The sequence below is a fragment of the Schistocerca gregaria genome, chromosome 7 (assembly GCF_023897955.1).
Source record: "Schistocerca gregaria isolate iqSchGreg1 chromosome 7, iqSchGreg1.2, whole genome shotgun sequence".
NCBI lineage: Eukaryota > Metazoa > Arthropoda > Insecta > Orthoptera > Acrididae > Schistocerca > Schistocerca gregaria.
The window spans coordinates 108206697-108228281 of NC_064926.1; the positions used below are offsets into that span (position 1 = coordinate 108206697).

The 21585-nt window shown below is 50.5% G+C and overlaps 12 non-coding genes across 12 annotated transcripts; all 12 read right to left on the minus strand.

The window, feature by feature from the left end:
- Positions 1 to 226: 226 nt before the first annotated feature.
- On the minus strand, positions 227 to 310 carry Trnal-uaa (transfer RNA leucine (anticodon UAA)). Its single transcript has one exon. It is a non-coding gene; the product is annotated as a tRNA-Leu (tRNA).
- A 1753-nt stretch (positions 311 to 2063) lies between these two features.
- Positions 2064 to 2147, minus strand: Trnal-uaa (transfer RNA leucine (anticodon UAA)). Its single transcript has one exon. It is a non-coding gene; the product is annotated as a tRNA-Leu (tRNA).
- A 1753-nt stretch (positions 2148 to 3900) lies between these two features.
- Positions 3901 to 3984, minus strand: Trnal-uaa (transfer RNA leucine (anticodon UAA)). The gene has a single exon. It is a non-coding gene; the product is annotated as a tRNA-Leu (tRNA).
- A 1765-nt stretch (positions 3985 to 5749) lies between these two features.
- On the minus strand, positions 5750 to 5833 carry Trnal-uaa (transfer RNA leucine (anticodon UAA)). Its single transcript has one exon. It is a non-coding gene; the product is annotated as a tRNA-Leu (tRNA).
- Positions 5834 to 7586: 1753 nt separating this feature from the next.
- Positions 7587 to 7670, minus strand: Trnal-uaa (transfer RNA leucine (anticodon UAA)). Its single transcript has one exon. It is a non-coding gene; the product is annotated as a tRNA-Leu (tRNA).
- Positions 7671 to 9333: 1663 nt separating this feature from the next.
- On the minus strand, positions 9334 to 9417 carry Trnal-uaa (transfer RNA leucine (anticodon UAA)). The gene has a single exon. It is a non-coding gene; the product is annotated as a tRNA-Leu (tRNA).
- Positions 9418 to 11182: 1765 nt separating this feature from the next.
- On the minus strand, positions 11183 to 11266 carry Trnal-uaa (transfer RNA leucine (anticodon UAA)). Its single transcript has one exon. It is a non-coding gene; the product is annotated as a tRNA-Leu (tRNA).
- Positions 11267 to 13019: 1753 nt separating this feature from the next.
- Trnal-uaa (transfer RNA leucine (anticodon UAA)) lies at positions 13020 to 13103 on the minus strand. Its single transcript has one exon. It is a non-coding gene; the product is annotated as a tRNA-Leu (tRNA).
- Positions 13104 to 14856: 1753 nt separating this feature from the next.
- On the minus strand, positions 14857 to 14940 carry Trnal-uaa (transfer RNA leucine (anticodon UAA)). Its single transcript has one exon. It is a non-coding gene; the product is annotated as a tRNA-Leu (tRNA).
- A 1765-nt stretch (positions 14941 to 16705) lies between these two features.
- Positions 16706 to 16789, minus strand: Trnal-uaa (transfer RNA leucine (anticodon UAA)). The gene has a single exon. It is a non-coding gene; the product is annotated as a tRNA-Leu (tRNA).
- Positions 16790 to 18554: 1765 nt separating this feature from the next.
- On the minus strand, positions 18555 to 18638 carry Trnal-uaa (transfer RNA leucine (anticodon UAA)). The gene has a single exon. It is a non-coding gene; the product is annotated as a tRNA-Leu (tRNA).
- Positions 18639 to 20391: 1753 nt separating this feature from the next.
- On the minus strand, positions 20392 to 20475 carry Trnal-uaa (transfer RNA leucine (anticodon UAA)). The gene has a single exon. It is a non-coding gene; the product is annotated as a tRNA-Leu (tRNA).
- Positions 20476 to 21585: the final 1110 nt, after the last annotated feature.

The following is a 21585-nucleotide window of genomic DNA, read 5'->3' on the forward strand; positions in this document are numbered from 1 at the left end:
GAGCCACAACACAACGACCACGGAAACGTCCGTGAGAAGAGCTAAAACTCGACACAGGAAAAGTATGTTCCGCTATTTCTTTTTGACTGCTCAGCCTATGGGACGTGAGACGCCAGCACTGCTGCCACTGTCTTCCCTAGCAAAACCTCCATGGCGTGTTTCTGCATAATTTACTTGTTCTACAACATGAATGGAGTAGGTTAGTTTCTGAATGATTAAAATGCATTGTCAGATGTGGGGTTCGAACCCACGCTCCCTTTCGGGAACCAGAGCTTAAATCTGGCGCCTTAGACCGCTCGGCCAATCTGACGTGTGAGACAACAGCCCCAGTGACTTCCGTCTCTAGCATTATCTCAAGAACCTGACTGCGAAATCTGTTTCTTTTTTCGGTAGGACGGAATTATGTCAGTCTTACAATATTTAAGGCGCAATGTCAGATGTGGCGTAGGAAACGCATCCCGCGCTCTTCCGTCGTATCCAGTTTGAACTGTAACCAGCACAACTGTATTTAGTAATAGGATAATTTCCACATTGACGCAAAAGAAAGCAGATATTAGCAAACGGCATCTAAGGCCGTTTCCTAGCAACAGCCACGCTGTGCATTACGTACTCGTGGGAAGCCAATGAAATACTTCGTGTGAGGATCGAACTGTCACCTTCACTTTACAATACTTAGGCACTGCCCCGGCGGTACCGACGCATACGTACTGAAACGTCTTTGGATCGTCAGTGAGTACTTCATATTAGAAATTTCGTGTTGGCCCTGATGTGCATTAAAGGGCAGATTTCTTCAGTGGAAGTCAGTTCTGCGCCTAGTCACAGTATATCGCCCTAGCAGCACCAGGAAAACGGGTTCAGATGTGTTCGCCTTCCACTCGGCGTTGAGCGCCTACAGCGAGATAGCCTTCGTCCTCTGGCGCCAGGAGGGAAGGCGACACATCACGGCGCAAACAGCTTGTAGGGGAAGGCAGTGGTGGTGTGTCGGTCAGCGTGGTTGCTTCCCAAGTAGCTGATCCGGGTTCGAAACCCGGACACCACACGGAAGTTGTCTCCTTTACTCAGGAGAGTGTGTTCAACGCTACTTGATCTTCGAATTTCCGAACAGTTGTGGTACGAATGGTTTTCCTCCACCCCTCGTCTCGCTCCGCGAAGGCTAGTGCGGATTACGATTCACAGCATCGTGTGTCCTCATGTGTCGACTTGTCTCGACTTTGCTCGGCTGACGCTTGCAAATGGCCGTATATGTAGAGGACTGGCGCTAGAAACGACTGGGAGACGCCAAATCGACAAACACACAACGGACTCTTTCATTTGACAGTGGCCGCAGGTTCGCCCCTGTGCGTACCGAGAAGCAAGAGAGGTGTCAGCGTGCTGGACCGCAGGATTTCCGCGCAGCAGACTCAAAAACTAAGGAAAAAGGCAAAACTGAAGAAACCAATAGCTCGCGGACTTCCTAGCTGGTCACTCACCTGAGTACTAACCACGCCCAACGCTGTCGAATTTCGGTGATCGGGCATGGACCCGTGTCTTTGGCGTGGCATACAAGTTGGCGAGAACGTCGCCAGACGGGCGGACGCCTTAGTCCTTGTACAGATCACTTGGGATTTGCCTTTTAGGGAAACAAAATGGAATAGCCCTTGGTGGGATCGAACCCACAGCCCCCTCGTTATTAGCATAATAACAGTCTAACTTGGTGAGCTTATTGCCCGCGCAATACGGCCGCTTCAGGACTCCACTACCCCAACCGCCGTTTCATCTATCTTTATTAAGGCCCTGCCATTCATTGAAACACGTACGTGTCACTGTTGACTCATTTTCGCCTGTCGCTTCGAGCCCAGAGCCACAACACAACGACCACGGAAACGTCCGTGAGAAGAGCTAAAACTCGACACAGGAAAAGTATGTTCCGCTATTTCTTTTTGACTGCTCAGCCTATGGGACGTGAGACGCCAGCACTGCTGCCACTGTCTTCCCTAGAAAAACCTCCATGGCGTGTTTCTGCGTAATTTACTTGTTCTACAACATGAATGGAGTAGGTTAGTTTCTGAATGATTAAAATGCATTGTCAGATGTGGGGTTCGAACCCACGCTCCCTTTCGGGAACCAGAGCTTAAATCTGGCGCCTTAGACCGCTCGGCCAATCTGACGTGTGAGACAACAGCCCCAGTGACTTCCGTCTCTAGCATTATCTCAAGAACCTGACTGCGAAATCTGTTTCTTTTTTCGGTAGGACGGAATTATGTCAGTCTTACAATATTTAAGGCGCAATGTCAGATGTGGCGTAGGAAACGCATCCCGCGCTCTTCCGTCGTATCCAGTTTGAACTGTAACCAGCACAACTGTATTTAGTAATAGGATAATTTCCACATTGACGCAAAAGAAAGCAGATATTAGCAAACGGCATCTAAGGCCGTTTCCTAGCAACAGCCACGCTGTGCATTACGTACTCGTGGGAAGCCAATGAAATACTTCGTGTGAGGATCGAACTGTCACCTTCACTTTACAATACTTAGGCACTGCCCCGGCGGTACCGACGCATACGTACTGAAACGTCTTTGGATCGTCAGTGAGTACTTCATATTAGAAATTTCGTGTTGGCCCTGATGTGCATTAAAGGGCAGATTTCTTCAGTGGAAGTCAGTTCTGCGCCTAGTCACAGTATATCGCCCTAGCAGCACCAGGAAAACGGGTTCAGATGTGTTCGCCTTCCACTCGGCGTTGAGCGCCTACAGCGAGATAGCCTTCGTCCTCTGGCGCCAGGAGGGAAGGCGACACATCACGGCGCAAACAGCTTGTAGGGGAAGGCAGTGGTGGTGTGTCGGTCAGCGTGGTTGCTTCCCAAGTAGCTGATCCGGGTTCGAAACCCGGACACCACACGGAAGTTGTCTCCTTTACTCAGGAGAGTGTGTTCAACGTTACTTGATCTTCGAATTTCCGAACAGTTGTGGTACGAATGGTTTTCCTCCACCCCTCGTCTCGCTCCGCGAAGGCTAGTGCGGATTACGATTCACAGCATCGTGTGTCCTCATGTGTCGACTTGTCTCGACTTTGCTCGGCTGACGCTTGCAAATGGCCGTATATGTAGAGGACTGGCGCTAGAAACGACTGGGAGACGCCAAATCGACAAACACACAACGGACTCTTTCATTTGACAGTGGCCGCAGGTTCGCCCCTGTGCGTACCGAGAAGCAAGAGAGGTGTCAGCGTGCTGGACCGCAGGATTTCCGCGCAGCAGACTCAAAAACTAAGGAAAAAGGCAAAACTGAAGAAACCAATAGCTCGCGGACTTCCTAGCTGGTCACTCACCTGAGTACTAACCACGCCCAACGCTGTCGAATTTCGGTGATCGGGCATGGACCCGTGTCTTTGGCGTGGCATACAAGTTGGCGAGAACGTCGCCAGACGGGCGGACGCCTTAGTCCTTGTACAGATCACTTGGGATTTGCCTTTTAGGGAAACAAAATGGAATAGCCCTTGGTGGGATCGAACCCACAGCCCCCTCGTTATTAGCATAATAACAGTCTAACTTGGTGAGCTTATTGCCCGCGCAATACGGCCGCTTCAGGACTCCACTACCCCAACCGCCGTTTCATCTATCTTTATTAAGGCCCTGCCATTCATTGAAACACGTACGTGTCACTGTTGACTCATTTTCGCCTGTCGCTTCGAGCCCAGAGCCACAACACAACGACCACGGAAACGTCCGTGAGAAGAGCTAAAACTCGACACAGGAAAAGTATGTTCCGCTATTTCTTTTTGACTGCTCAGCCTATGGGACGTGAGACGCCAGCACTGCTGCCACTGTCTTCCCTAGAAAAACCTCCATGGCGTGTTTCTGCGTAATTTACTTGTTCTACAACATGAATGGAGTAGGTTAGTTTCTGAATGATTAAAATGCATTGTCAGATGTGGGGTTCGAACCCACGCTCCCTTTCGGGAACCAGAGCTTAAATCTGGCGCCTTAGACCGCTCGGCCAATCTGACGTGTGAGACAACAGCCCCAGTGACTTCCGTCTCTAGCATTATCTCAAGAACCTGACTGCGAAATCTGTTTCTTTTTTCGGTAGGACGGAATTATGTCAGTCTTACAATATTTAAGGCGCAATGTCAGATGTGGCGTAGGAAACGCATCCCGCGCTCTTCCGTCGTATCCAGTTTGAACTGTAACCAGCACAACTGTATTTAGTAATAGGATAATTTCCACATTGACGCAAAAGAAAGCAGATATTAGCAAACGGCATCTAAGGCCGTTTCCTAGCAACAGCCACGCTGTGCATTACGTACTCGTGGGAAGCCAATGAAATACTTCGTGTGAGGATCGAACTGTCACCTTCACTTTACAATACTTAGGCACTGCCCCGGCGGTACCGACGCATACGTACTGAAACGTCTTTGGATCGTCAGTGAGTACTTCATATTAGAAATTTCGTGTTGGCCCTGATGTGCATTAAAGGGCAGATTTCTTCAGTGGAAGTCAGTTCTGCGCCTAGTCACAGTATATCGCCCTAGCAGCACCAGGAAAACGGGTTCAGATGTGTTCGCCTTCCACTCGGCGTTGAGCGCCTACAGCGAGATAGCCTTCGTCCTCTGGCGCCAGGAGGGAAGGCGACACATCACGGCGCAAACAGCTTGTAGGGGAAGGCAGTGGTGGTGTGTCGGTCAGCGTGGTTGCTTCCCAAGTAGCTGATCCGGGTTCGAAACCCGGACACCACACGGAAGTTGTCTCCTTTACTCAGGAGAGTGTGTTCAACGTTACTTGATCTTCGAATTTCCGAACAGTTGTGGTACGAATGGTTTTCCTCCACCCCTCGTCTCGCTCCGCGAAGGCTAGTGCGGATTACGATTCACAGCATCGTGTGTCCTCATGTGTCGACTTGTCTCGACTTTGCTCGGCTGACGCGAAAGCTGACGCTTGCAAATGGCCGTATATGTAGAGGACTGGCGCTAGAAACGACTGGGAGACGCCAAATCGACAAACACACAACGGACTCTTTCATTTGACAGTGGCCGCAGGTTCGCCCCTGTGCGTACCGAGAAGCAAGAGAGGTGTCAGCGTGCTGGACCGCAGGATTTCCGCGCAGCAGACTCAAAAACTAAGGAAAAAGGCAAAACTGAAGAAACCAATAGCTCGCGGACTTCCTAGCTGGTCACCCACCTGAGTACTAACCACGCCCAACGCTGTCGAATTTCGGTGATCGGGCATGGACCCGTGTCTTTGGCGTGGCATACAAGTTGGCGAGAACGTCGCCAGACGGGCGGACGCCTTAGTCCTTGTACAGATCACTTGGGATTTGCCTTTTAGGGAAACAAAATGGAATAGCCCTTGGTGGGATCGAACCCACAGCCCCCTCGTTATTAGCATAATAACAGTCTAACTTGGTGAGCTTATTGCCCGCGCAATACGGCCGCTTCAGGACTCCACTACCGCAACCGCCGTTTCATCTATCTTTATTAAGGCCCTGCCATTCATTGAAACACGTACGTGTCACTGTTGACTCATTTTCGCCTGTCGCTTCGAGCCCAGAGCCACAACACAACGACCACGGAAACGTCCGTGAGAAGAGCTAAAACTCGACACAGGAAAAGTATGTTCCGCTATTTCTTTTTGACTGCTCAGCCTATGGGACGTGAGACGCCAGCACTGCTGCCACTGTCTTCCCTAGCAAAACCTCCATGGCGTGTTTCTGCGTAATTTACTTGTTCTACAACATGAATGGAGTAGGTTAGTTTCTGAATGATTAAAATGCATTGTCAGATGTGGGGTTCGAACCCACGCTCCCTTTCGGGAACCAGAGCTTAAACCTGGCGCCTTAGACCGCTCGGCCAATCTGACGTGTGAGACAACAGCCCCAGTGACTTCCGTCTCTAGCATTATCTCAAGAACCTGACTGCGAAATCTGTTTCGTTTTTCGGTAGGACGGAATTATGTCAGTCTTACAATATTTAAGGCGCAATGTCAGATGTGGCGTAGGAAACGCATCCCGCGCTCTTCCGTCGTATCCAGTTTGAACTGTAACCAGCACAACTGTATTTAGTAATAGGATAATTTCCACATTGACGCAAAAGAAAGCAGATATTAGCAAACGGCATCTAAGGCCGTTTCCTAGCAACAGCCACGCTGTGCATTACGTACTCGTGGGAAGCCAATGAAATACTTCGTGTGAGGATCGAACTGTCACCTTCACTTTACAATACTTAGGCACTGCCCCGGCGGTACCGACGCATACGTACTGAAACGTCTTTGGATCGTCAGTGAGTACTTCATATTAGAAATTTCGTGTTGGCCCTGATGTGCATTAAAGGGCAGATTTCTTCAGTGGAAGTCAGTTCTGCGCCTAGTCACAGTATATCGCCCTAGCAGCACCAGGAAAACGGGTTCAGATGTGTTCGCCTTCCACTCGGCGTTGAGCGCCTACAGCGAGATAGCCTTCGTCCTCTGGCGCCAGGAGGGAAGGCGACACATCACGGCGCAAACAGCTTGTAGGGGAAGGCAGTGGTGGTGTGTCGGTCAGCGTGGTTGCTTCCCAAGTAGCTGATCCGGGTTCGAAACCCGGACACCACACGGAAGTTGTCTCCTTTACTCAGGAGAGTGTGTTCAACGCTACTTGATCTTCGAATTTCCGAACAGTTGTGGTACGAATGGTTTTCCTCCACCCCTCGTCTCGCTCCGCGAAGGCTAGTGCGGATTACGATTCACAGCATCGTGTGTCCTCATGTGTCGACTTGTCTCGACTTTGCTCGGCTGACGCTTGCAAATGGCCGTATATGTAGAGGACTGGCGCTAGAAACGACTGGGAGACGCCAAATCGACAAACACACAACGGACTCTTTCATTTGACAGTGGCCGCAGGTTCACCCCTGTGCGTACCGAGAAGCAAGAGAGGTGTCAGCGTGCTGGACCGCAGGATTTCCGCGCAGCAGACTCAAAAACTAAGGAAAAAGGCAAAACTGAAGAAACCAATAGCTCGCGGACTTCCTAGCTGGTCACCCACCTGAGTACTAACCACGCCCAACGCTGTCGAATTTCGGTGATCGGGCATGGACCCGTGTCTTTGGCGTGGCATACAAGTTGGCGAGAACGTCGCCAGACGGGCGGACGCCTTAGTCCTTGTACAGATCACTTGGGATTTGCCTTTTAGGGAAACAAAATGGAATAGCCCTTGGTGGGATCGAACCCACAGCCCCCTCGTTATTAGCATAATAACAGTCTAACTTGGTGAGCTTATTGCCCGCAATTTACGGCCGCTTCAGGACTCCACTACCCCAACCGCCGTTTCATCTATCTTTATTAAGGCCCTGCCATTCATTGAACCACGTACGTGTCACTGTTGACTCATTTTCGCCTGTCGCTTCGAGCCCAGAGCCACAACACAACGACCACGGAAACGTCCGTGAGAAGAGCTAAAACTCGACACAGGAAAAGTATGTTCCGCTATTTCTTTTTGACTGCTCAGCCTATGGGACGTGAGACGCCAGCACTGCTGCCACTGTCTTCCCTAGCAAAACCTCCATGGCGTGTTTCTGCATAATTTACTTGTTCTACAACATGAATGGAGTAGGTTAGTTTCTGAATGATTAAAATGCATTGTCAGATGTGGGGTTCGAACCCACGCTCCCTTTCGGGAACCAGAGCTTAAATCTGGCGCCTTAGACCGCTCGGCCAATCTGACGTGTGAGACAACAGCCCCAGTGACTTCCGTCTCTAGCATTATCTCAAGAACCTGACTGCGAAATCTGTTTCTTTTTTCGGTAGGACGGAATTATGTCAGTCTTACAATATTTAAGGCGCAATGTCAGATGTGGCGTAGGAAACGCATCCCGCGCTCTTCCGTCGTATCCAGTTTGAACTGTAACCAGCACAACTGTATTTAGTAATAGGATAATTTCCACATTGACGCAAAAGAAAGCAGATATTAGCAAACGGCATCTAAGGCCGTTTCCTAGCAACAGCCACGCTGTGCATTACGTACTCGTGGGAAGCCAATGAAATACTTCGTGTGAGGATCGAACTGTCACCTTCACTTTACAATACTTAGGCACTGCCCCGGCGGTACCGACGCATACGTACTGAAACGTCTTTGGATCGTCAGTGAGTACTTCATATTAGAAATTTCGTGTTGGCCCTGATGTGCATTAAAGGGCAGATTTCTTCAGTGGAAGTCAGTTCTGCGCCTAGTCACAGTATATCGCCCTAGCAGCACCAGGAAAACGGGTTCAGATGTGTTCGCCTTCCACTCGGCGTTGAGCGCCTACAGCGAGATAGCCTTCGTCCTCTGGCGCCAGGAGGGAAGGCGACACATCACGGCGCAAACAGCTTGTAGGGGAAGGCAGTGGTGGTGTGTCGGTCAGCGTGGTTGCTTCGAATTTCCGAACAGTTGTGGTACGAATGGTTTTCCTCCACCCCTCGTCTCGCTCCGCGAAGGCTAGTGCGGATTACGATTCACAGCATCGTGTGTCCTCATGTGTCGACTTGTCTCGACTTTGCTCGGCTGACGCTTGCAAATGGCCGTATATGTAGAGGACTGGCGCTAGAAACGACTGGGAGACGCCAAATCGACAAACACACAACGGACTCTTTCATTTGACAGTGGCCGCAGGTTCGCCCCTGTGCGTACCGAGAAGCAAGAGAGGTGTCAGCGTGCTGGACCGCAGGATTTCCGCGCAGCAGACTCAAAAACTAAGGAAAAAGGCAAAACTGAAGAAACCAATAGCTCGCGGACTTCCTAGCTGGTCACTCACCTGAGTACTAACCACGCCCAACGCTGTCGAATTTCGGTGATCGGGCATGGACCCGTGTCTTTGGCGTGGCATACAAGTTGGCGAGAACGTCGCCAGACGGGCGGACGCCTTAGTCCTTGTACAGATCACTTGGGATTTGCCTTTTAGGGAAACAAAATGGAATAGCCCTTGGTGGGATCGAACCCACAGCCCCCTCGTTATTAGCATAATAACAGTCTAACTTGGTGAGCTTATTGCCCGCGCAATACGGCCGCTTCAGGACTCCACTACCCCAACCGCCGTTTCATCTATCTTTATTAAGGCCCTGCCATTCATTGAAACACGTACGTGTCACTGTTGACTCATTTTCGCCTGTCGCTTCGAGCCCAGAGCCACAACACAACGACCACGGAAACGTCCGTGAGAAGAGCTAAAACTCGACACAGGAAAAGTATGTTCCGCTATTTCTTTTTGACTGCTCAGCCTATGGGACGTGAGACGCCAGCACTGCTGCCACTGTCTTCCCTAGCAAAACCTCCATGGCGTGTTTCTGCGTAATTTACTTGTTCTACAACATGAATGGAGTAGGTTAGTTTCTGAATGATTAAAATGCATTGTCAGCTGTGGGGTTCGAACCCACGCTCCCTTTCGGGAACCAGAGCTTAAATCTGGCGCCTTAGACCGCTCGGCCAATCTGACGTGTGAGACAACAGCCCCAGTGACTTCCGTCTCTAGCATTATCTCAAGAACCTGACTGCGAAATCTGTTTCTTTTTTCGGTAGGACGGAATTATGTCAGTCTTACAATATTTAAGGCGCAATGTCAGATGTGGCGTAGGAAACGCATCCCGCGCTCTTCCGTCGTATCCAGTTTGAACTGTAACCAGCACAACTGTATTTAGTAATAGGATAATTTCCACATTGACGCAAAAGAAAGCAGATATTAGCAAACGGCATCTAAGGCCGTTTCCTAGCAACAGCCACGCTGTGCATTACGTACTCGTGGGAAGCCAATGAAATACTTCGTGTGAGGATCGAACTGTCACCTTCACTTTACAATACTTAGGCACTGCCCCGGCGGTACCGACGCATACGTACTGAAACGTCTTTGGATCGTCAGTGAGTACTTCATATTAGAAATTTCGTGTTGGCCCTGATGTGCATTAAAGGGCAGATTTCTTCAGTGGAAGTCAGTTCTGCGCCTAGTCACAGTATATCGCCCTAGCAGCACCAGGAAAACGGGTTCAGATGTGCTCGCCTTCCACTCGGCGTTGAGCGCCTACAGCGAGATAGCCTTCGTCCTCTGGCGCCAGGAGGGAAGGCGACACATCACGGCGCAAACAGCTTGTAGGGGAAGGCAGTGGTGGTGTGTCGGTCAGCGTGGTTGCTTCCCAAGTAGCTGATCCGGGTTCGAAACCCGGACACCACACGGAAGTTGTCTCCTTTACTCAGGAGAGTGTGTTCAACGCTACTTGATCTTCGAATTTCCGAACAGTTGTGGTACGAATGGTTTTCCTCCACCCCTCGTCTCGCTCCGCGAAGGCTAGTGCGGATTACGATTCACAGCATCGTGTGTCCTCATGTGTCGACTTGTCTCGACTTTGCTCGGCTGACGCGAAAGCTGACGCTTGCAAATGGCCGTATATGTAGAGGACTGGCGCTAGAAACGACTGGGAGACGCCAAATCGACAAACACGCAACGGACTCTTTCATTTGACAGTGGCCGCAGGTTCGCCCCTGTGCGTACCGAGAAGCAAGAGAGGTGTCAGCGTGCTGGACCGCAGGATTTCCGCGCAGCAGACTCAAAAACTAAGGAAAAAGGCAAAACTGAAGAAACCAATAGCTCGCGGACTTCCTAGCTGGTCACCCACCTGAGTACTAACCACGCCCAACGCTGTCGAATTTCGGTGATCGGGCATGGACCCGTGTCTTTGGCGTGGCATACAAGTTGGCGAGAACGTCGCCAGACGGGCGGACGCCTTAGTCCTTGTACAGATCACTTGGGATTTGCCTTTTAGGGAAACAAAATGGAATAGCCCTTGGTGGGATCGAACCCACAGCCCCCTCGTTATTAGCATAATAACAGTCTAACTTGGTGAGCTTATTGCCCGCGCAATACGGCCGCTTCAGGACTCCACTACCGCAACCGCCGTTTCATCTATCTTTATTAAGGCCCTGCCATTCATTGAAACACGTACGTGTCACTGTTGACTCATTTTCGCCTGTCGCTTCGAGCCCAGAGCCACAACACAACGACCACGGAAACGTCCGTGAGAAGAGCTAAAACTCGACACAGGAAAAGTATGTTCCGCTATTTCTTTTTGACTGCTCAGCCTATGGGACGTGAGACGCCAGCACTGCTGCCACTGTCTTCCCTAGCAAAACCTCCATGGCGTGTTTCTGCGTAATTTACTTGTTCTACAACATGAATGGAGTAGGTTAGTTTCTGAATGATTAAAATGCATTGTCAGATGTGGGGTTCGAACCCACGCTCCCTTTCGGGAACCAGAGCTTAAACCTGGCGCCTTAGACCGCTCGGCCAATCTGACGTGTGAGACAACAGCCCCAGTGACTTCCGTCTCTAGCATTATCTCAAGAACCTGACTGCGAAATCTGTTTCGTTTTTCGGTAGGACGGAATTATGTCAGTCTTACAATATTTAAGGCGCAATGTCAGATGTGGCGTAGGAAACGCATCCCGCGCTCTTCCGTCGTATCCAGTTTGAACTGTAACCAGCACAACTGTATTTAGTAATAGGATAATTTCCACATTGACGCAAAAGAAAGCAGATATTAGCAAACGGCATCTAAGGCCGTTTCCTAGCAACAGCCACGCTGTGCATTACGTACTCGTGGGAAGCCAATGAAATACTTCGTGTGAGGATCGAACTGTCACCTTCACTTTACAATACTTAGGCACTGCCCCGGCGGTACCGACGCATACGTACTGAAACGTCTTTGGATCGTCAGTGAGTACTTCATATTAGAAATTTCGTGTTGGCCCTGATGTGCATTAAAGGGCAGATTTCTTCAGTGGAAGTCAGTTCTGCGCCTAGTCACAGTATATCGCCCTAGCAGCACCAGGAAAACGGGTTCAGATGTGTTCGCCTTCCACTCGGCGTTGAGCGCCTACAGCGAGATAGCCTTCGTCCTCTGGCGCCAGGAGGGAAGGCGACACATCACGGCGCAAACAGCTTGTAGGGGAAGGCAGTGGTGGTGTGTCGGTCAGCGTGGTTGCTTCCCAAGTAGCTGATCCGGGTTCGAAACCCGGACACCACACGGAAGTTGTCTCCTTTACTCAGGAGAGTGTGTTCAACGCTACTTGATCTTCGAATTTCCGAACAGTTGTGGTACGAATGGTTTTCCTCCACCCCTCGTCTCGCTCCGCGAAGGCTAGTGCGGATTACGATTCACAGCATCGTGTGTCCTCATGTGTCGACTTGTCTCGACTTTGCTCGGCTGACGCTTGCAAATGGCCGTATATGTAGAGGACTGGCGCTAGAAACGACTGGGAGACGCCAAATCGACAAACACACAACGGACTCTTTCATTTGACAGTGGCCGCAGGTTCACCCCTGTGCGTACCGAGAAGCAAGAGAGGTGTCAGCGTGCTGGACCGCAGGATTTCCGCGCAGCAGACTCAAAAACTAAGGAAAAAGGCAAAACTGAAGAAACCAATAGCTCGCGGACTTCCTAGCTGGTCACCCACCTGAGTACTAACCACGCCCAACGCTGTCGAATTTCGGTGATCGGGCATGGACCCGTGTCTTTGGCGTGGCATACAAGTTGGCGAGAACGTCGCCAGACGGGCGGACGCCTTAGTCCTTGTACAGATCACTTGGGATTTGCCTTTTAGGGAAACAAAATGGAATAGCCCTTGGTGGGATCGAACCCACAGCCCCCTCGTTATTAGCATAATAACAGTCTAACTTGGTGAGCTTATTGCCCGCAATTTACGGCCGCTTCAGGACTCCACTACCCCAACCGCCGTTTCATCTATCTTTATTAAGGCCCTGCCATTCATTGAACCACGTACGTGTCACTGTTGACTCATTTTCGCCTGTCGCTTCGAGCCCAGAGCCACAACACAACGACCACGGAAACGTCCGTGAGAAGAGCTAAAACTCGACACAGGAAAAGTATGTTCCGCTATTTCTTTTTGACTGCTCAGCCTATGGGACGTGAGACGCCAGCACTGCTGCCACTGTCTTCCCTAGCAAAACCTCCATGGCGTGTTTCTGCATAATTTACTTGTTCTACAACATGAATGGAGTAGGTTAGTTTCTGAATGATTAAAATGCATTGTCAGATGTGGGGTTCGAACCCACGCTCCCTTTCGGGAACCAGAGCTTAAATCTGGCGCCTTAGACCGCTCGGCCAATCTGACGTGTGAGACAACAGCCCCAGTGACTTCCGTCTCTAGCATTATCTCAAGAACCTGACTGCGAAATCTGTTTCTTTTTTCGGTAGGACGGAATTATGTCAGTCTTACAATATTTAAGGCGCAATGTCAGATGTGGCGTAGGAAACGCATCCCGCGCTCTTCCGTCGTATCCAGTTTGAACTGTAACCAGCACAACTGTATTTAGTAATAGGATAATTTCCACATTGACGCAAAAGAAAGCAGATATTAGCAAACGGCATCTAAGGCCGTTTCCTAGCAACAGCCACGCTGTGCATTACGTACTCGTGGGAAGCCAATGAAATACTTCGTGTGAGGATCGAACTGTCACCTTCACTTTACAATACTTAGGCACTGCCCCGGCGGTACCGACGCATACGTACTGAAACGTCTTTGGATCGTCAGTGAGTACTTCATATTAGAAATTTCGTGTTGGCCCTGATGTGCATTAAAGGGCAGATTTCTTCAGTGGAAGTCAGTTCTGCGCCTAGTCACAGTATATCGCCCTAGCAGCACCAGGAAAACGGGTTCAGATGTGTTCGCCTTCCACTCGGCGTTGAGCGCCTACAGCGAGATAGCCTTCGTCCTCTGGCGCCAGGAGGGAAGGCGACACATCACGGCGCAAACAGCTTGTAGGGGAAGGCAGTGGTGGTGTGTCGGTCAGCGTGGTTGCTTCCCAAGTAGCTGATCCGGGTTCGAAACCCGGACACCACACGGAAGTTGTCTCCTTTACTCAGGAGAGTGTGTTCAACGCTACTTGATCTTCGAATTTCCGAACAGTTGTGGTACGAATGGTTTTCCTCCACCCCTCGTCTCGCTCCGCGAAGGCTAGTGCGGATTACGATTCACAGCATCGTGTGTCCTCATGTGTCGACTTGTCTCGACTTTGCTCGGCTGACGCTTGCAAATGGCCGTATATGTAGAGGACTGGCGCTAGAAACGACTGGGAGACGCCAAATCGACAAACACACAACGGACTCTTTCATTTGACAGTGGCCGCAGGTTCGCCCCTGTGCGTACCGAGAAGCAAGAGAGGTGTCAGCGTGCTGGACCGCAGGATTTCCGCGCAGCAGACTCAAAAACTAAGGAAAAAGGCAAAACTGAAGAAACCAATAGCTCGCGGACTTCCTAGCTGGTCACTCACCTGAGTACTAACCACGCCCAACGCTGTCGAATTTCGGTGATCGGGCATGGACCCGTGTCTTTGGCGTGGCATACAAGTTGGCGAGAACGTCGCCAGACGGGCGGACGCCTTAGTCCTTGTACAGATCACTTGGGATTTGCCTTTTAGGGAAACAAAATGGAATAGCCCTTGGTGGGATCGAACCCACAGCCCCCTCGTTATTAGCATAATAACAGTCTAACTTGGTGAGCTTATTGCCCGCGCAATACGGCCGCTTCAGGACTCCACTACCCCAACCGCCGTTTCATCTATCTTTATTAAGGCCCTGCCATTCATTGAAACACGTACGTGTCACTGTTGACTCATTTTCGCCTGTCGCTTCGAGCCCAGAGCCACAACACAACGACCACGGAAACGTCCGTGAGAAGAGCTAAAACTCGACACAGGAAAAGTATGTTCCGCTATTTCTTTTTGACTGCTCAGCCTATGGGACGTGAGACGCCAGCACTGCTGCCACTGTCTTCCCTAGAAAAACCTCCATGGCGTGTTTCTGCGTAATTTACTTGTTCTACAACATGAATGGAGTAGGTTAGTTTCTGAATGATTAAAATGCATTGTCAGATGTGGGGTTCGAACCCACGCTCCCTTTCGGGAACCAGAGCTTAAATCTGGCGCCTTAGACCGCTCGGCCAATCTGACGTGTGAGACAACAGCCCCAGTGACTTCCGTCTCTAGCATTATCTCAAGAACCTGACTGCGAAATCTGTTTCTTTTTTCGGTAGGACGGAATTATGTCAGTCTTACAATATTTAAGGCGCAATGTCAGATGTGGCGTAGGAAACGCATCCCGCGCTCTTCCGTCGTATCCAGTTTGAACTGTAACCAGCACAACTGTATTTAGTAATAGGATAATTTCCACATTGACGCAAAAGAAAGCAGATATTAGCAAACGGCATCTAAGGCCGTTTCCTAGCAACAGCCACGCTGTGCATTACGTACTCGTGGGAAGCCAATGAAATACTTCGTGTGAGGATCGAACTGTCACCTTCACTTTACAATACTTAGGCACTGCCCCGGCGGTACCGACGCATACGTACTGAAACGTCTTTGGATCGTCAGTGAGTACTTCATATTAGAAATTTCGTGTTGGCCCTGATGTGCATTAAAGGGCAGATTTCTTCAGTGGAAGTCAGTTCTGCGCCTAGTCACAGTATATCGCCCTAGCAGCACCAGGAAAACGGGTTCAGATGTGTTCGCCTTCCACTCGGCGTTGAGCGCCTACAGCGAGATAGCCTTCGTCCTCTGGCGCCAGGAGGGAAGGCGACACATCACGGCGCAAACAGCTTGTAGGGGAAGGCAGTGGTGGTGTGTCGGTCAGCGTGGTTGCTTCCCAAGTAGCTGATCCGGGTTCGAAACCCGGACACCACACGGAAGTTGTCTCCTTTACTCAGGAGAGTGTGTTCAACGCTACTTGATCTTCGAATTTCCGAACAGTTGTGGTACGAATGGTTTTCCTCCACCCCTCGTCTCGCTCCGCGAAGGCTAGTGCGGATTACGATTCACAGCATCGTGTGTCCTCATGTGTCGACTTGTCTCGACTTTGCTCGGCTGACGCGAAAGCTGACGCTTGCAAATGGCCGTATATGTAGAGGACTGGCGCTAGAAACGACTGGGAGACGCCAAATCGACAAACACACAACGGACTCTTTCATTTGACAGTGGCCGCAGGTTCGCCCCTGTGCGTACCGAGAAGCAAGAGAGGTGTCAGCGTGCTGGACCGCAGGATTTCCGCGCAGCAGACTCAAAAACTAAGGAAAAAGGCAAAACTGAAGAAACCAATAGCTCGCGGACTTCCTAGCTGGTCACCCACCTGAGTACTAACCACGCCCAACGCTGTCGAATTTCGGTGATCGGGCATGGACCCGTGTCTTTGGCGTGGCATACAAGTTGGCGAGAACGTCGCCAGACGGGCGGACGCCTTAGTCCTTGTACAGATCACTTGGGATTTGCCTTTTAGGGAAACAAAATGGAATAGCCCTTGGTGGGATCGAACCCACAGCCCCCTCGTTATTAGCATAATAACAGTCTAACTTGGTGAGCTTATTGCCCGCGCAATACGGCCGCTTCAGGACTCCACTACCCCAACCGCCGTTTCATCTATCTTTATTAAGGCCCTGCCATTCATTGAAACACGTACGTGTCACTGTTGACTCATTTTCGCCTGTCGCTTCGAGCCCAGAGCCACAACACAACGACCACGGAAACGTCCGTGAGAAGAGCTAAAACTCGACACAGGAAAAGTATGTTCCGCTATTTCTTTTTGACTGCTCAGCCTATGGGACGTGAGACGCCAGCACTGCTGCCACTGTCTTCCCTAGCAAAACCTCCATGGCGTGTTTCTGCGTAATTTACTTGTTCTACAACATGAATGGAGTAGGTTAGTTTCTGAATGATTAAAATGCATTGTCAGATGTGGGGTTCGAACCCACGCTCCCTTTCGGGAACCAGAGCTTAAATCTGGCGCCTTAGACCGCTCGGCCAATCTGACGTGTGAGACAACAGCCCCAGTGACTTCCGTCTCTAGCATTATCTCAAGAACCTGACTGCGAAATCTGTTTCTTTTTTCGGTAGGACGGAATTATGTCAGTCTTACAATATTTAAGGCGCAATGTCAGATGTGGCGTAGGAAACGCATCCCGCGCTCTTCCGTCGTATCCAGTTTGAACTGTAACCAGCACAACTGTATTTAGTAATAGGATAATTTCCACATTGACGCAAAAGAAAGCAGATATTAGCAAACGGCATCTAAGGCCGTTTCCTAGCAACAGCCACGCTGTGCATTACGTACTCGTGGGAAGCCAATGAAATACTTCGTGTGAGGATCGAACTGTCACCTTCACTTTACAATACTTAGGCACTGCCCCGGCGGTACCGACGCATACGTACTGAAACGTCTTTGGATCGTCAGTGAGTACTTCATATTAGAAATTTCGTGTTGGCCCTGATGTGCATTAAAGGGCAGATTTCTTCAGTGGAAGTCAGTTCTGCGCCTAGTCACAGTATATCGCCCTAGCAGCACCAGGAAAACGGGTTCAGATGTGTTCGCCTTCCACTCGGCGTTGAGCGCCTACAGCGAGATAGCCTTCGTCCTCTGGCGCCAGGAGGGAAGGCGACACATCACGGCGCAAACAGCTTGTAGGGGAAGGCAGTGGTGGTGTGTCGGTCAGCGTGGTTGCTTCCCAAGTAGCTGATCCGGGTTCGAAACCCGGACACCACACGGAAGTTGTCTCCTTTACTCAGGAGAGTGTGTTCAACGCTACTTGATCTTCGAATTTCCGAACAGTTGTGGTACGAATGGTTTTCCTCCACCCCTCGTCTCGCTCCGCGAAGGCTAGTGCGGATTACGATTCACAGCATCGTGTGTCCTCATGTGTCGACTTGTCTCGACTTTGCTCGGCTGACGCGAAAGCTGACGCTTGCAAATGGCCCTATATGTAGAGGACTGGCGCTAGAAACGACTGGGAGACGCCAAATCGACAAACACACAACGGACTCTTTCATTTGACAGTGGCCGCAGGTTCGCCCCTGTGCGTACCGAGAAGCAAGAGAGGTGTCAGCGTGCTGGACCGCAGGATTTCCGCGCAGCAGACTCAAAAACTAAGGAAAAAGGCAAAACTGAAGAAACCAATAGCTCGCGGACTTCCTAGCTGGTCACCCACCTGAGTACTAACCACGCCCAACGCTGTCGAATTTCGGTGATCGGGCATGGACCCGTGTCTTTGGCGTGGCATACAAGTTGGCGAGAACGTCGCCAGACGGGCGGACGCCTTAGTCCTTGTACAGATCACTTGGGATTTGCCTTTTAGGGAAACAAAATGGAATAGCCCTTGGTGGGATCGAACCCACAGCCCCCTCGTTATTAGCATAATAACAGTCTAACTTGGTGAGCTTATTGCCCGCGCAATACGGCCGCTTCAGGACTCCACTACCCCAACCGCCGTTTCATCTATCTTTATTAAGGCCCTGCCATTCATTGAACCACGTACGTGTCACTGTTGACTCATTTTCGCCTGTCGCTTCGAGCCCAGAGCCACAACAGAACGACCACGGAAACGTCCGTGAGAAGAGCTAAAACTCGACACAGGAAAAGTATGTTCCGCTATTTCTTTTTGACTGCTCAGCCTATGGGACGTGAGACGCCAGCACTGCTGCCACTGTCTTCCCTAGCAAAACCTCCATGGCGTGTTTCTGCGTAATTTACTTGTTCTACAACATGAATGGAGTAGGTTAGTTTCTGAATGATTAAAATGCATTGTCAGATGTGGGGTTCGAACCCACGCTCCCTTTCGGGAACCAGAGCTTAAATCTGGCGCCTTAGACCGCTCGGCCAATCTGACGTGTGAGACAACAGCCCCAGTGACTTCCGTCTCTAGCATTATCTCAAGAACCTGACTGCGAAATCTGTTTCTTTTTTCGGTAGGACGGAATTATGTCAGTCTTACAATATTTAAGGCGCAATGTCAGATGTGGCGTAGGAAACGCATCCCGCGCTCTTCCGTCGTATCCAGTTTGAACTGTAACCAGCACAACTGTATTTAGTAATAGGATAATTTCCACATTGACGCAAAAGAAAGCAGATATTAGCAAACGGCATCTAAGGCCGTTTCCTAGCAACAGCCACGCTGTGCATTACGTACTCGTGGGAAGCCAATGAAATACTTCGTGTGAGGATCGAACTGTCACCTTCACTTTACGATACTTAGGCACTGCCCCGGCGGTACCGACGCATACGTACTGAAACGTCTTTGGATCGTCAGTGAGTACTTCATATTAGAAATTTCGTGTTGGCCCTGATGTGCATTAAAGGGCAGATTTCTTCAGTGGAAGTCAGTTCTGCGCCTAGTCACAGTATATCGCCCTAGCAGCACCAGGAAAACGGGTTCAGATGTGTTCGCCTTCCACTCGGCGTTGAGCGCCTACAGCGAGATAGCCTTCGTCCTCTGGCGCCAGGAGGGAAGGCGACACATCACGGCGCAAACAGCTTGTAGGGGAAGGCAGTGGTGGTGTGTCGGTCAGCGTGGTTGCTTCCCAAGTAGCTGATCCGGGTTCGAAACCCGGACACCACACGGAAGTTGTCTCCTTTACTCAGGAGAGTGTGTTCAACGCTACTTGATCTTCGAATTTTCGAACAGTTGTGGTACGAATGGTTTTCCTCCACCCCTCGTCTCGCTCCGCGAAGGCTAGTGCGGATTACGATTCACAGCAACGTGTGTCCTCATGTGTCGACTTGTCTCGACTTTGCTCGGCTGACGCTTGCAAATGGCCGTATATGTAGAGGACTGGCGCTAGAAACGACTGGGAGACGCCAAATCGACAAACACACAACGGACTCTTTCATTTGACAGTGGCCGCAGGTTCGCCCCTGTGCGTACCGAGAAGCAAGAGAGGTGTCAGCGTGCTGGACCGCAGGATTTCCGCGCAGCAGACTCAAAAACTAAGGAAAAAGGCAAAACTGAAGAAACCAATAGCTCGCGGACTTCCTAGCTGGTCACCCACCTGAGTACTAACCACGCCCAACGCTGTCGAATTTCGGTGATCGGGCATGGACCCGTGTCTTTGGCGTGGCATACAAGTTGGCGAGAACGTCGCCAGACGGGCGGACGCCTTAGTCCTTGTACAGATCACTTGGGATTTGCCTTTTAGGGAAACAAAATGGAATAGCCCTTGGTGGGATCGAACCCACAGCCCCCTCGTTATTAGCATAATAACAGTCTAACTTGGTGAGCTTATTGCCCGCGCAATACGGCCGCTTCAGGACTCCACTACCCCAACCGCCGTTTCATCTATCTTTATTAAGGCCCTGCCATTCATTGAACCACGTACGTGTCACTGTTGACTCATTTTCGCCTGTCGCTTCGAGCCCAGAGCCACAACACAACGACCACGGAAACGTCCGTGAGAAGAGCTAAAACTCGACACAGGAAAAGTATGTTCCGCTATTTCTTTTTGACTGCTCAGCCTATGGGACGTGAGACGCCAGCACTGCTGCCACTGTCTTCCCTAGCAAAACCTCCATGGCGTGTTTCTGCGTAATTTACTTGTTCTACAACATGAATGGAGTAGGTTAGTTTCTGAATGATTAAAATGCATTGTCAGATGTGGGGTTCGAACCCACGCTCCCTTTCGGGAACCAGAGCTTAAATCTGGCGCCTTAGACCGCTCGGCCAATCTGACGTGTGAGACAACAGCCCCAGTGACTTCCGTCTCTAGCATTATCTCAAGAACCTGACTGCGAAATCTGTTTCTTTTTTCGGTAGGACGGAATTATGTCAGTCTTACAATATTTAAGGCGCAATGTCAGATGTGGCGTAGGAAACGCATCCCGCGCTCTTCCGTCGTATCCAGTTTGAACTGTAACCAGCACAACTGTATTTAGTAATAGGATAATTTCCACATTGACGCAAAAGAAAGCAGATATTAGCAAACGGCATCTAAGGCCGTTTCCTAGCAACAGCCACGCTGTGCATTACGTACTCGTGGGAAGCCAATGAAATACTTCGTGTGAGGATCGAACTGTCACCTTCACTTTACAATACTTAGGCACTGCCCCGGCGGTACCGACGCATACGTACTGAAACGTCTTTGGATCGTCAGTGAGTACTTCATATTAGAAATTTCGTGTTGGCCCTGATGTGCATTAAAGGGCAGATTTCTTCAGTGGAAGTCAGTTCTGCGCCTAGTCACAGTATATCGCCCTAGCAGCACCAGGAAAACGGGTTCAGATGTGTTCGCCTTCCACTCGGCGTTGAGCGCCTACAGCGAGATAGCCTTCGTCCTCTGGCGCCAGGAGGGAAGGCGACACATCACGGCGCAAACAGCTTGTAGGGGAAGGCAGTGGTGGTGTGTCGGTCAGCGTGGTTGCTTCCCAAGTAGCTGATCCGGGTTCGAAACCCGGACACCACACGGAAGTTGTCTCCTTTACTCAGGAGAGTGTGTTCAACGCTACTTGATCTTCGAATTTCCGAACAGTTGTGGTACGAATGGTTTTCCTCCACCCCTCGTCTCGCTCCGCGAAGGCTAGTGCGGATTACGATTCACAGCAACGTGTGTCCTCATGTGTCGACTTGTCTCGACTTTGCTCGGCTGACGCTTGCAAATGGCCGTATATGTAGAGGACTGGCGCTAGAAACGACTGGGAGACGCCAAATCGACAAACACACAACGGACTCTTTCATTTGACAGTGGCCGCAGGTTCGCCCCTGTGCGTACCGAGAAGCAAGAGAGGTGTCAGCGTGCTGGACCGCAGGATTTCCGCGCAGCAGACTCAAAAACTAAGGAAAAAGG